Source organism: Furipterus horrens, unplaced genomic scaffold (assembly GCF_987537825.1).
Source record: "Furipterus horrens unplaced genomic scaffold, mFurHor1.1.pri manual_scaffold_17, whole genome shotgun sequence".
NCBI lineage: Eukaryota > Metazoa > Chordata > Mammalia > Chiroptera > Furipteridae > Furipterus > Furipterus horrens.
Window position 1 is genome coordinate 84741205 of NW_028327187.1, and position 12095 is coordinate 84753299.

The following is a 12095-nucleotide window of genomic DNA, read 5'->3' on the forward strand; positions in this document are numbered from 1 at the left end:
AATACTAATTGTTGGGTTTTACACCAAGGCACTATGTGAAAGAACCCACTTTTGCTCAGTAACAGTCCTACAACTAAGGATATAAAGAAGAAGTTACATTGAGACTGGTAGGAGAGGTGGAGACTCCGAATGGGTTGGTCCCATACCCACATGTGGCAGATAAAAAATTGGAAGGGCTATCTCAGATGTAGAAGTCCCACTGGGAGAATAAGGGATCTCAGTTTCACACCAAGAACCCCAGACCAGAGTTCCAGTGCCAGGAAAAGAAGTCCAATAACTTTTGGTTGTGAAAGTCAATTCAAGTTGTAACTGAGATGGAAGGCTCCTGGAGTCCCAGGGGTTCTTCTTAAAAGGGCTCCACAAATTTACTTAGATTCACTCCCTCTGAGTTCCAGTGCTGGAGCACCAGGGACATAGGGGGAGAAACTGAGTAGTTTGGCTTTGGGGCACGAGCTGGAGGGGCAGCTTTCTATCAGATAGAAATGCTGGCAGAGGCCATTGTTCCTTTTTCTGGACCCTCCTCCTACAGAACCTGCACGTGGGCTCCATATCTGAGTTTCTATCAACTTGGCTAATAATGTTAACCCCACCCTGCTGATTCTTTGAGACCCCACTCAACTTGCAAACACAACCCAAATGTTTCCAGTGGCTTTTCCATATAAATGGCCTATCTTGGCTCATGCTTTGGACTTTCCTAAAATTTCTCAAATAAGCAGCATTTGGCCTCACTGTGTACCTCTCACTAAGTGGCGCAGACCTGGCACTAGAAGCAGCTGGAATTGGTTTGTAACCTGGCTGTCCTGGGCATCTCCAAGCCCAGAACAAGTAGAAGCCATCTGCAGATTGCTTTGTAGCTCATGCTGGGTGACCCCAGGCAAGACACAGGTGGCACCTGATGTTGGCATGCACTTCCTGGGAGGCCCCAGAACCATCACACCCAGTGGTCAGCTTCAGACTACATTAAAGCCCCACCCAGTTTCCTCCATAAGAACACACTCAATGGCAGATTCAGAAGGTTCCAGAACTGCACTGATGTAAGTCTTGCTCCATCGGGTGTGCCACTGCACAGCTGATTCTTTTTTTTTTTTTTTTTGGTTTTTCAATTACAGTTGTCCCCTTTTCCCCTAATTTCTCTCCCCCACCCAACCCACCCCCTCACAGCTGATTCTTTATGGTGGTCATAGTAAATTGGCCTGGGGGTAAATCCCTCCAACTGAGGTGCCGACAGAAATCAATGCTCAGCCTCTTCAACAAATGGAGCTGGGAGAACTGGACAGAAAAATGCAAAAAAATGAAACTGGACCACCAACTTACATCATACACCAGAAGAAATTCAAGATGGATCAAAGACTTAAATGTAAGCTATATACCATAAAAGTCCTAGAGGAAAACAGGCAGGAAATTTTCAGATATCCCATGTAGCAATATTTTCACTGATATATCTCCTAAGGCAAGGGAAATAAAGGAAAGAATAAACAAATGAGACTACATCAAACTAAAGAGTTTCTGCTCAGCAAAAGAAAACATCAGTAAGATGAAAAGGGAACCAACCATATGGGAAAACATATTTGCCAATGATACCTCAGACAAGGAATTGATTTCCAAAATATATAAAGAACTTATACATTTCAACGCCAAGAAGACAGATGACCCAATTAAAATATGGGCAAAGGACCTGAACAAACACTTCTCCATAGGCATAAGAAAAAATGCTCAACATCACTAGCCATCAGAGAGATGCAAATAAAAACTACAATGAGTTACCACTTCACACTGGTCAGAATGGCCACCATCAACAAATCAACAAACAAGTGTTGGCAAGGATGTGGAGAAGAGGGAACCCTAGTTCATTGCTGGTGGGAATGCAGACTGGTACAGCCACTATGGAAAACAGTATGGAATTTCTTTAAAAAATGAAAAATAGAAGTTCTTTTTGATCCAGCAATTCCATTGGTAAGATTATACCCGAAGAATCCTGAAACAACGATTCAAAAGAACCTATGCACCCCTATGTTGATAGCAGTGCTATTTAAAATAGCCAAGTGCTGGAAACAACCTAAGTGCCCATCTGTAGATTAGTGGGTTAAAACACTGTGGTATACTTACACAATGGAATGCTATGAGGCAGAAAGAAAGAAGAAACTCCTACCATTTGTGACAAAATGGATGGATCTAGAGAGAATTATGCTGAGTGAAGTAAGTCAGGCAATGAAAGACAAATACCATATGATGTCACCCAATACAGGAAACAAGTGAACAACCCAAACAAATGAGCAAAATTGAACCAGAGGCATGTAAACAAGAAGCAGACTAACAGTGACAAGGGGGGAAGGGGTGGGAGAGAAGGGGTGTATGAGGGGGAAGGGTCTAGTCAAGGAACTAGTATAAATGACCCACGGACATGGACAAAAGGGTGGGATTGACTGTGGGAGAAGGAGTGTACAGGGTGGGGGTAAGCAAGGGGGGAAAATGGGACAACTAATAGAAAAACAATACGTTAAAAAAAAGAAATCAAGGCTCGGTTACAACAAAGGGGTGTACACAGCCACCCCCGGGGGTGCACCTGTAATGCCCAGCTCAGGTGATGAGGAAAGCTGTAGCACTGGACCGTATAGAACACATATTAAGTAAGGCCACTCTACCATTTCACAAAGCCTGGAAGATGTAGCAGCTCTACCAAATACATAGGAAAAAACAACAACAACAATACAGAGAGGCTGCTAAAATGAGGAGACAAAGAATTGTGTCCCAAATGAAAGAACAGAACAAAAATCAAGAAAAAGAGCTAAACAAAATGGAGACAAGCAACCTACTAGGTGAAAGTTCAAAACACTGGTTATAAGGGTGCCCAATGAACTTAGGGGATGAGTAGATGAACCTAGTGAGAACTTCAACAAAGCATTGGGACACAAAAAGAACAGAGAAAGAAAATATAAAAAAGAGTCAGTCAGTATTGAAGAATTCACTAACTGAAATGAAGGATACATTACAATAAATGCACAGTGGAGTAGATGAAGCAGAGGATCAAAGTTGAGATATGGAAGATAAGGAAGCAGAAAACACCCAATCAAAACAGCAAAAAGAAAAAAATTAAAAAAAAATAGGATAGTATAAGAACTTCTGTGACAGCTTCAAATGTACCAACATTTGCATACATCATGGGGGTGTCAGGAGAAGAGAGAGAGCAAGGAATTGAAAACCTATCTGCAAAAATAATGACAGAAATATTTCCTAACCTGGTGAAGAAAATAGACACACAAGTCTCAGAAGTGCAGAGCGTCCCAAACAAGATGAATTCAAAGAGGCCCACATCAACACACATCATAAGTAAAATGCCAAAGGTTAATGACAAAGAGAGGATCTTTAAAACAGCAAGATAAAAGCAGTTAATTATATATACAAGGGAGCTTCCATAAGACTGTCAGCTGATTTCTTAACAGAAAGTTTTCATGCCATAAGAGACTGGCAAGAAATATTCAAAGTGATGAAAAGCAAGGATCTACAGTCAAGATTACTCTACCCAGCAAAGGTATTATTTAGAATCAAAGAACAGATAAAGATTTTCCCAGGCAAGAAAAAGTTAAAGTAGTTCATCACCACCAAACCAATATTACAAGAAATGTTAAGGGGTCTTCTTTAAGAAGAAAGAAGAAAAAAAGATAAAAATATGAATAATAAAATGGCAATAAATATGTATCTATCAATAATTACTTTAAATACAAATGAATAAAATGCCTCAATCAAAAGACATATGGATGCTGAATGGATAACAAGACTCTCTTCAAATTGACACAGACAAAGTAAAGGGATGGAAAATGTATTTTATGAAAATGGAAGCAGGAAAAAAAGCTGGGGTAGCAATACTTACATCAGATAAAATAGACTTTAAAACAAAGGTTGTAACAAGAGACAAAGAAGGACCCAGCAATTTCATTTCTGCGTATTTATCTGAAAGAACCCAAAACACTAAATCAAAAAGACATATACATCCATGTTGTCGCAAATGGCAGGAGTTCCTTCTTTCTTTCTGCTACATAGTATTCCATTGTGTAGATGTACCACAGTTTTTTGATACACTCATCTACAGATGGGCACCCAGGCTGTTTCCAGCACTTAGCTATTGTAAACAGGGCTGCTATGAACATAGGGGTGCATAAGTTTTTTTGAATTAGGGTTTTAGGATTTTTCGGGTATAATCCTAGCAGTGGAATCACTGGTTCAAATGGCAGTTCCATTTTTAGTTTTTTGAGGTAATTCCATACTGTTCTCCATAGTGGCTGCACCAGTCTGCATTCCCACCAACAGTGCAGTAGGGTTCCCGTTTCTCCACATCCTCGCCAGCACTTGTTGTTTGTTGATGATGGCCATTCTGACTGGTATAAATGGCATCTCATTGTGGTTTATATTTGCATCTCCCTGATGGCTAATGATGTTGAGCATTTTTTCATGTGCCTAAAGACCTTCTGTATGTCCTCTTCGGAGAAGTGTTTGTTCAGGTCCTTTGCCCATTTTTTAATTGGGTTGTTTGTTTTCTTGATGTTGAGTTGTATAAGCTCTTTATATATTTTGGAGATCAGTCCCCTGTCTGTGATATCATTGGCAAATATGTTTTCCCATAAGCCAGGCAAAGAAAGCAAAATACCATATGATATCACCCAATACAGGAAACTAAAGAGCAACACAAACAAAAGAACTAAATAGGCAAAGACTAGAATAGTTGTCAGTAGGGGGGAGGGGGGAGGGAGAGAAGGGGGATAAGTAAGGGAAGGGTCTAGTGAAGGAACGTATATGAATGACTCATGGACATGGACAACAGGGAGGGATATAATTGTGGGAGAAGGGATGGGCTGGGAGGGGGAGCAATGGGGGAAAAATGGGACAACTGTAATTGAATAACCAAAAAATTAAAATTAAAAATAAAAAAGACATATACATTCATATGTTCACTGCAGTATTATTTACAATAGCCAAGGTATGGAAACAACCTAAGTGCCCATCAATAGATTAATGGATAAAGAAGTGATGCATATATTCAATGGGATATAACTCAGCCACATAAAATAATGAAATCTTGTTATCTGCAACAACATGACTAGACATAGAGGGCATTGTACTGAGAAGAATGTCAAAGAAAGACAAATGCCATATGATTTCGCTTATATTTTGAAACTAAAAAAGAAAATAAATGAACAAGCAGAACAGAAACAGGCTCATAGAGAACATTTTGATGGTTGCCAGATGGGAGGGCCAGTAGGGGGTAGGTGAAAAGGTGAAGGGGTTAAGAAGTACAAATTGGTAGTTACAGAATAGTCACAGGGATGTAAAGTACAGAATAGGGGAATATAGTCAACAGTATTTTAATAACTATGTAGGGTGTCAAGTGGATACTAGATTTATCAGGGTGATCACTTAATAAGTTATATGTCTAATTACTGGTTGTACACCTGAAACTAATATACTATTTTATGTCAACTGTAATAAAAAAATAAATAAAATATTTAAAGTCAAAAAAAAGAAAAAAATTAAATAGAGAAAAGAGATAAGAAACAAAAATAGTCATACTCAATGACACCATCTAGTTAACAATAACCATAAACTAGAGAACAATCTAGCCACACTTAAGCTCTAAGAAGGACAAAAGATAAAATGAAAACAATAATCAATAAGTATTCTTCTTTTAAGAACCATCATTTATTCAACAGTTTATTAAGAACCAGTGTGCCAGACTTGATGGAAGGTTCTGAAGATTCAGAGTTGAACAGAAAAGATCTTGTTGATCTCACCCTTGGAAAATAGTCAGGTTGTCTTGACTTCAGCCTGATTTCTACATTTCTTCTAGTTTCATGTTCCACCTTAGCTATAGGTCTATACCAAGAGAAAAAATTGCTTAGTGGTGTAGTTTCTTTTCTTGTTTTATTTTAATTTTTAAAGCTTTTTTTTTCATTTAAAAGCAAATCAACATTATAAAGTTTAAAAAATAAAAAATTAAGAATTTTAACTTACTCTTTTGAATGAGACAGTGGACCTTATATATTTATTCAAAAATCTCAATAACATCTTTAATTTTTTAGTAGCTTCGAAAAAGTTAAATTATAATAGACCAAAGATATTTACTGTACTTTTGACTAATATGTAAATAACCTCACTTTTTAGGAGAGATAACAAAAAAGTCCATACAAAGTGGCAAATCATGAATTTTGATAAAATATAAGGAAAGCCCTGGCTGCTGTGGCTCAGTGGATTGAGCATCGGCCTGCAAGCCAAGTGTCGCTGGTTCAATTCCCAGTCAAGGCACATGACTCGGTTGCACGTCAGGTCCCCAGTTGGGGGCACAAGTGAGAGGCAACCACACAGTGATGTTTCTCTCCCTCTCTTTCTCCTTTCCCCTCTCTCTAAAAATAAATAAATAAACAAAAACAACAAACAAACATAAATTATTTAAAAAAAAATATATATATATATATAAAGTATATCACATTTAAATTAAGGAAACATCCAAAAAGACATTTTTGTACACTAAAAGAAGTAAATAATTTGAGAGAAAATATACTATATTATTATATTTAAATAAATACAACAAAGATATATTCAGATGATGGTTTTAATTTCCCCATTAGTCTTCATGAAAGTTTTGTATTTGATGGCAATGGTGCTTTTCCTTTATGCTTAGCAGCCTTTTCCATTTTTATCCTTTCCTAGGATGTCTTTCTTTCTTTCTTTTTTTTGTATGTTTTATTGATTATGCTGTTACAGTTGTCCCAATTTCTTTTCCCTTTGCTCCCCTCCACCCAGCAACCCCCCCTCCCTCCAGCAGTCACCCACTCAGTCCATGTCCATGGGTTGTACATAAAGCTCTTCTTAACATCCCCCTGTCCATTCCCCACCCTCCTACTTTGCTTCTTAATTCCTACACCATTTCCCTCTCTCTCTCCCTTCCCCCTCCCAGCTGACCTCCTCCCACATGCTCCCCATACCTATAATTCTGTTCCCAGTCTAGTTGTCTGCTTAGTTTACCTTTGTTTCCATTTGCTAGCTCCTATTGTTGATATGGACATTCATTCTTAAGACAGAAAGCTTGAATTTGACAGGTAATGACTTGGCTCTTACATCCAAAGGTTAAAGTGGGGATAGACGTGAGCAGACAGATTCCTTGCTAATGAGGACTTCTCTGTGGTGACAATTCCATCCTTAGAGTTATGTTATATAAGAGACATACATTTGAGAGAACAGAAAAATACAAATTTTAAGATATAAAAATGTGATTTTTAAACAAGCGGTCAATGAGACTAGTCTTTCTATTATGAAGTGAAACTACTCCCATAAAAGACTGAAAAACTCAACATATTCTTTCTGATATGGTACATAAAGTGTTTGAAATATCAAAGAATTACCTTTTTGGAGTGTGCTACTTTAGTTTTCAAGGTCTAATATAAAAAGTAGCCCCAATAGTTAAAAGCAGTTGAATGTCAACTCATCCTGCTATTCGGAAGGCTACCGTTTAGGCGGTTCCTACCCCATCAACAAAATCCTGTGCAGGGAGGATCTCAATATGTATTAAAATAAAAATGAAGCCCCCCCATACATGTGCAAAACCACTCATCAGTAACTAGCAAGAATATCTTTTTTTTTTTTTACAATCTTATAAAGGACAATGGACGATGGTCTTGAGCTCCTCTAGCTGCTTCAAGCTGGACATGGTCGTCGTCCTACCTACCCTTGGGTCAAGAAATCCCTAATAAGAGTGGCGGTGTGGAGGGGAGGGTGGCCTTCCCACAAGGGGAACGATCGTGCAGACTCCAGGTTGGTTGGCTGTCTCTGGACAACGGCATGTTTGGTTTAACAGGCTGGCATCCTTGTTGTATTCTGGGGGCAACAGGGTTAAAGGACATCATTCAATCCGTAACCACTAGATGACAAAATACAGGTATTAATTTTTCAAGGTCCCACATTAGGGAAAAGAAGGGCTTCTGTGGAGGAAGGTACGCCAGGTACATCTCACCTGTCCAAAACCCTTTTGCCCATTATACTTAGTTTGGACTGAGGGAAATATTTTAGGTTTCCCCCTCTCAGGCCTCTGGGCTCTTTCTGTCCAAGCCATTAGGATAGAAAAGAGAAACCAGTTTTAAAGTGAAGCCCACAGACCACCCCGTTCTTCACCAACCCAGCCACTTAGTTCAGCCAAACCATTGAGTCTCAGGAGGCAGCAATACAGACAGGATTAAGTGAGGCCTATACGTACAGACAATCACTCAGGTAATGAGATTGTAGGCTTAAGCCCTTTGAAAACAGAAAACACATGTTAATTTATGTAACATAACCCACATACAAGTCTCTAAATCTGTAGGACTGTCTTATCGGAAAGACATCCAGTTGCAAGGCATTTGACATTCTTCTTGCCTGTAAATTAAACATCTTTGATAATGCCACAGACATAGTTTAACTTTCAAATGAAAACAAATTTTAAATGAAAAGAAACTTTAAAGACGGTTAGCTGCACTACTTTATAGTCTACCACTGGGCATTGTGATCTTCCTTGAATCGTGATTTTTCTCCCTAAGATTACCCTCCTTGTCATTAAAGGGACTGCATTAAGTTCATTTTTAATTTATCCTGTTCATTTGCATAAACACAACAAGAGCAGCAAATGATCACTTATGATCTTTAGTTCTGCTTTGCTGGAACTTACGCAAGGAACATTTAGGGTGACCTTCAGTCTGCCCTTCAGGGCACAGAAGCTGAGCCACATACCTGGCATTCAGCCTTGCCTGTAAACACCTGTCTTTTCCAGGTCCTCCTGGTTTTCCGTTGTGCCTTAAGGTCCCTTCTAGCCATCTTTCAGGAAAACAACCTTCATTCCTTCCCTGGAAAGATTGCTATGGACCGCTCATCCATCCAAGGTACCAGGCCTTTTATCTCGTGGACTTGTATTACCTTTGAAAGTCAGTCCCAGTTGCTCAGGGCTTTTTGGTAACAACCAAAGCCCAAACATGTCTCCTTTAGGCATGACATTCCATTCAAAGTCTTAGTTAAAAAAAAAAACAAAAAACCTCTATTAACAACTGGTCTTATTAGTTTTATGCAAAGAAACTTAGGTCATTACTTACGTCTTTAGAATGCCAAATTCTGGAGGGATCAGATAGGGAGAAAATATATACAGTGTGAAGGAAAATCCTTGTCCTTCTAATATTCACTGAACTTGCATTTCTATTCTTTATATTTTTATTTTTCCCCCCACTAAAACTTTTTCTGTTTGTTTGTTTTTCCATTACAGTTGTCTCACTTTTTTCCCCCTCTTCCTTCCCTGCACCCTGCCCCCCCTTCTTCCACATTCAGTCTCCACCCAGTTGTCCATGTCCATGGGTCATTTATACATGTTCTTTGACTAGACCCTTCCCCTTCTTACCACTTCTCTCCCTCCCATCTCCCCCTTTGTTACTGTTAGTTTATTCCTTGTTTACATACCTCTGGTTCAATTTTGCTCATTTGTTTGTGTTGTTCATTAGTTTCCTGTAACAGGTGATAGCATAAGGTAAATTTCTTTAGTTGCCTGGCTTATTTCGCTAAGCATAATTCTCTCTAGTTCCAATCATGTTGTTGCAAATGGTAGAAGTTCCTTCTTTCTTTCAGTACTTATTCATTGTCATTTTCCCCCTTTGTACTCGTGTTCCTCTCTGTCTCTCTCTGTTTCTTCATCTTCTTAAAGCAGACCCTTTAGCATCTCTTGCAATGCTGGTTTGGTGGAGATGTATTCTTTTAGCCTTCTTTTGTCTTGGAAACTCCTTATTTCACCCTCCATTTTGAATGAGAGCCTTGCTGAGTAGAGTATTCTTGGTTGTAGGCCTTTGTTTTTCATTACTTGGAATATATTTTGCCATTCCCTTCTGGCTTGTAGTGTTTCTGCTGAGAAATCTGATGATAGCCTTATTGGAGCTCCCTTGTATGTTATTAGTTGTTTCTCTCTTGCTGCTTTTAGGATTCTCTCTTTGTCTTTGAATGTTGGCATTTTAATTATGATGTGTCTTGAAGTGGGCCTGTTGGGGTTCATCTTCATTGGGACCCTCTGTGCTTCCTGGACTTGCATGATTCTTTCTCTCTTCATGTTAGGGAAGTTTTCTGTCATTAGTTTTTCAAAGAGGTTTTCTATTCCTTGCTCTTCTTCTTCTCCTTCTGGAATTCCTATGATACGGATATTATTACATTTCATGTTGTCCTGCAGCTGTCTTAGAGCCTCTTCAGTCTTGTTCAGTATTTTTTCATTTCGTTGCACTGTCTGTGAGTTTTTGTGTACGTTATCCTCCAGCTCGCTGATCCGATCTTCTGCTTCCTCTAGCCTGTTTTTAATTCCTTCTACTGTGTTCTTCAATACAGAGATCATATTCTTCATTTCCTCCTGGCTCTTATTGATAGCTTCCATGTCCTTTTTGATGCTGGTATAATTCTCAGTAAGTTCCTTATAGTTCTTCTGGAGTTCACTGTAGTTTTTCTGGAGTTCTTTGTAGTTTCCGCTGAACTCATTGAGCTTCTCCATAATCCATGCTTTCAATTCCATATCTGATAGTTTGCTCCCCTCTATTTCATTTAGCACTCTTTCTGGGGACTCTACCTTTCCTTTCGATGGGGGGTTGTTTCTCTGTCTCCCCATTTTTGTGATTCCTATTGTTTGTTGGTGCTTCTTAGAATGATCTGCACTTCCTGGATCTGCCCCTAGGATGTCTTTCAAAGAAAACCATATCATCCTTTTCAGGTCTTGACTACTTGTACCCTATATCTGTTTGTGTTTCTGGAGAAGAACTAGATGAGGCCTGAAATGCTTTTAGAAATGGGTGACCCATGGCCATACTTGGAGAGTTTAAAAATTCAGGTGAAAGAAGTTGTACCAATTCCACTGTCATCTAACTGCGTATGGCTTTCTGCCAGTGAGCTGAAGCCAGTTAACCCTTCCATTGCTGCATAAGGAATATCTTGTCCCACTGGTTTTCATTGAGCCAGTCTTTCTTGCTTAGTTTCCACTACTGTGTCATGGGCATATGCACACTGACCACAAGAACAAGTGAAGCAACTGTGGAATTCTGAACAGTTGGAACAGGCATTGCACATAAGCCAGGCATGGCACTGTGCTGATCAGCAAAGTGCTTGCACCTGCAGTGAATGGGCTGTGCATCACTCAAATGGACATAACTGTAAGCCTTGCACTGGCAACAGGTCACTTGGCAAGGCTGACTAATGGGGTGCTGCTGTGGAATTGTTTTGAAGTCAGTTTTAGGTCGTTTATACCTATAGGTTCAGTGATTTTTCCATGAAGCAGCTTTGTCCTTTTGAGCTTTACAACTGTGACCTGTATATACAGAAACGCAGTGTCTCTGGGCCCACAAATTTACAGTCTATTCCAGTTAGTGATTACCAGCTTACAAGCAATACGTTCTGTAAGCTCATAGGTAAAAATTTTCTTTTGTGTTTTTCATATTCTTCAGGAGTAACAAGTTTCACTCCACCATCTTCACCCACAATTCTCCAGTACTCAAGGTAGTTGTCCATGGTTGCCACACCACTGGGAGGCAATGTCAGCCTCCCCATGGCCCGCAGGGAAGTAAGGGGCTACAGCACCACACACTCTGAGCCCTCTGTGCACGCGACCGGACTCCAGAGGAGCCCAGTGTGGTTTCTTAAAAAAAGAAAAAAAGAAGCTAACACCTATATAGTTCTTATGAAATGCCAAAATGTATTCTATGTATTTTACACATTAACTGATATAATCTTGAACAATATTTTGAGGTATTTAAAATTTTTTTTATTATTTCCTTTTTGCTGATGAGAAAACTGAGGCAGAAGGAGGTTAGTTAAATTCAAACTAGTCGCCACACTATTCTTACTAAGGCAGAACATTGTAGAGTTATTTTTAAACAACAAAGGTTGAAAGAAAATATGAAAAATAATTAAATGTCAAAGTATTTGACCCTAAGCATTCAACCCAATTGAGATTTAATAATCTAATCTGAATGATTTTTTGCCTAAGCATATACCTATAAAAACCATATCCAACAGAAAATAAATTGTATAGTGTGTTGAATTTTCTTTTTTAAACATATTTTATTGAT

At 39.0% G+C, this 12095-nt stretch overlaps 1 pseudogene; it reads right to left on the bottom strand.

Annotated features, from left to right (window-relative positions):
* Nucleotides 1-6620: 6620 nt before the first annotated feature.
* LOC149991512 (protein FAM221A pseudogene) lies at nt 6621-11574 on the bottom strand (annotated as a pseudogene).
* Between the last annotated feature and the right edge of the window lie 521 nt (nt 11575-12095).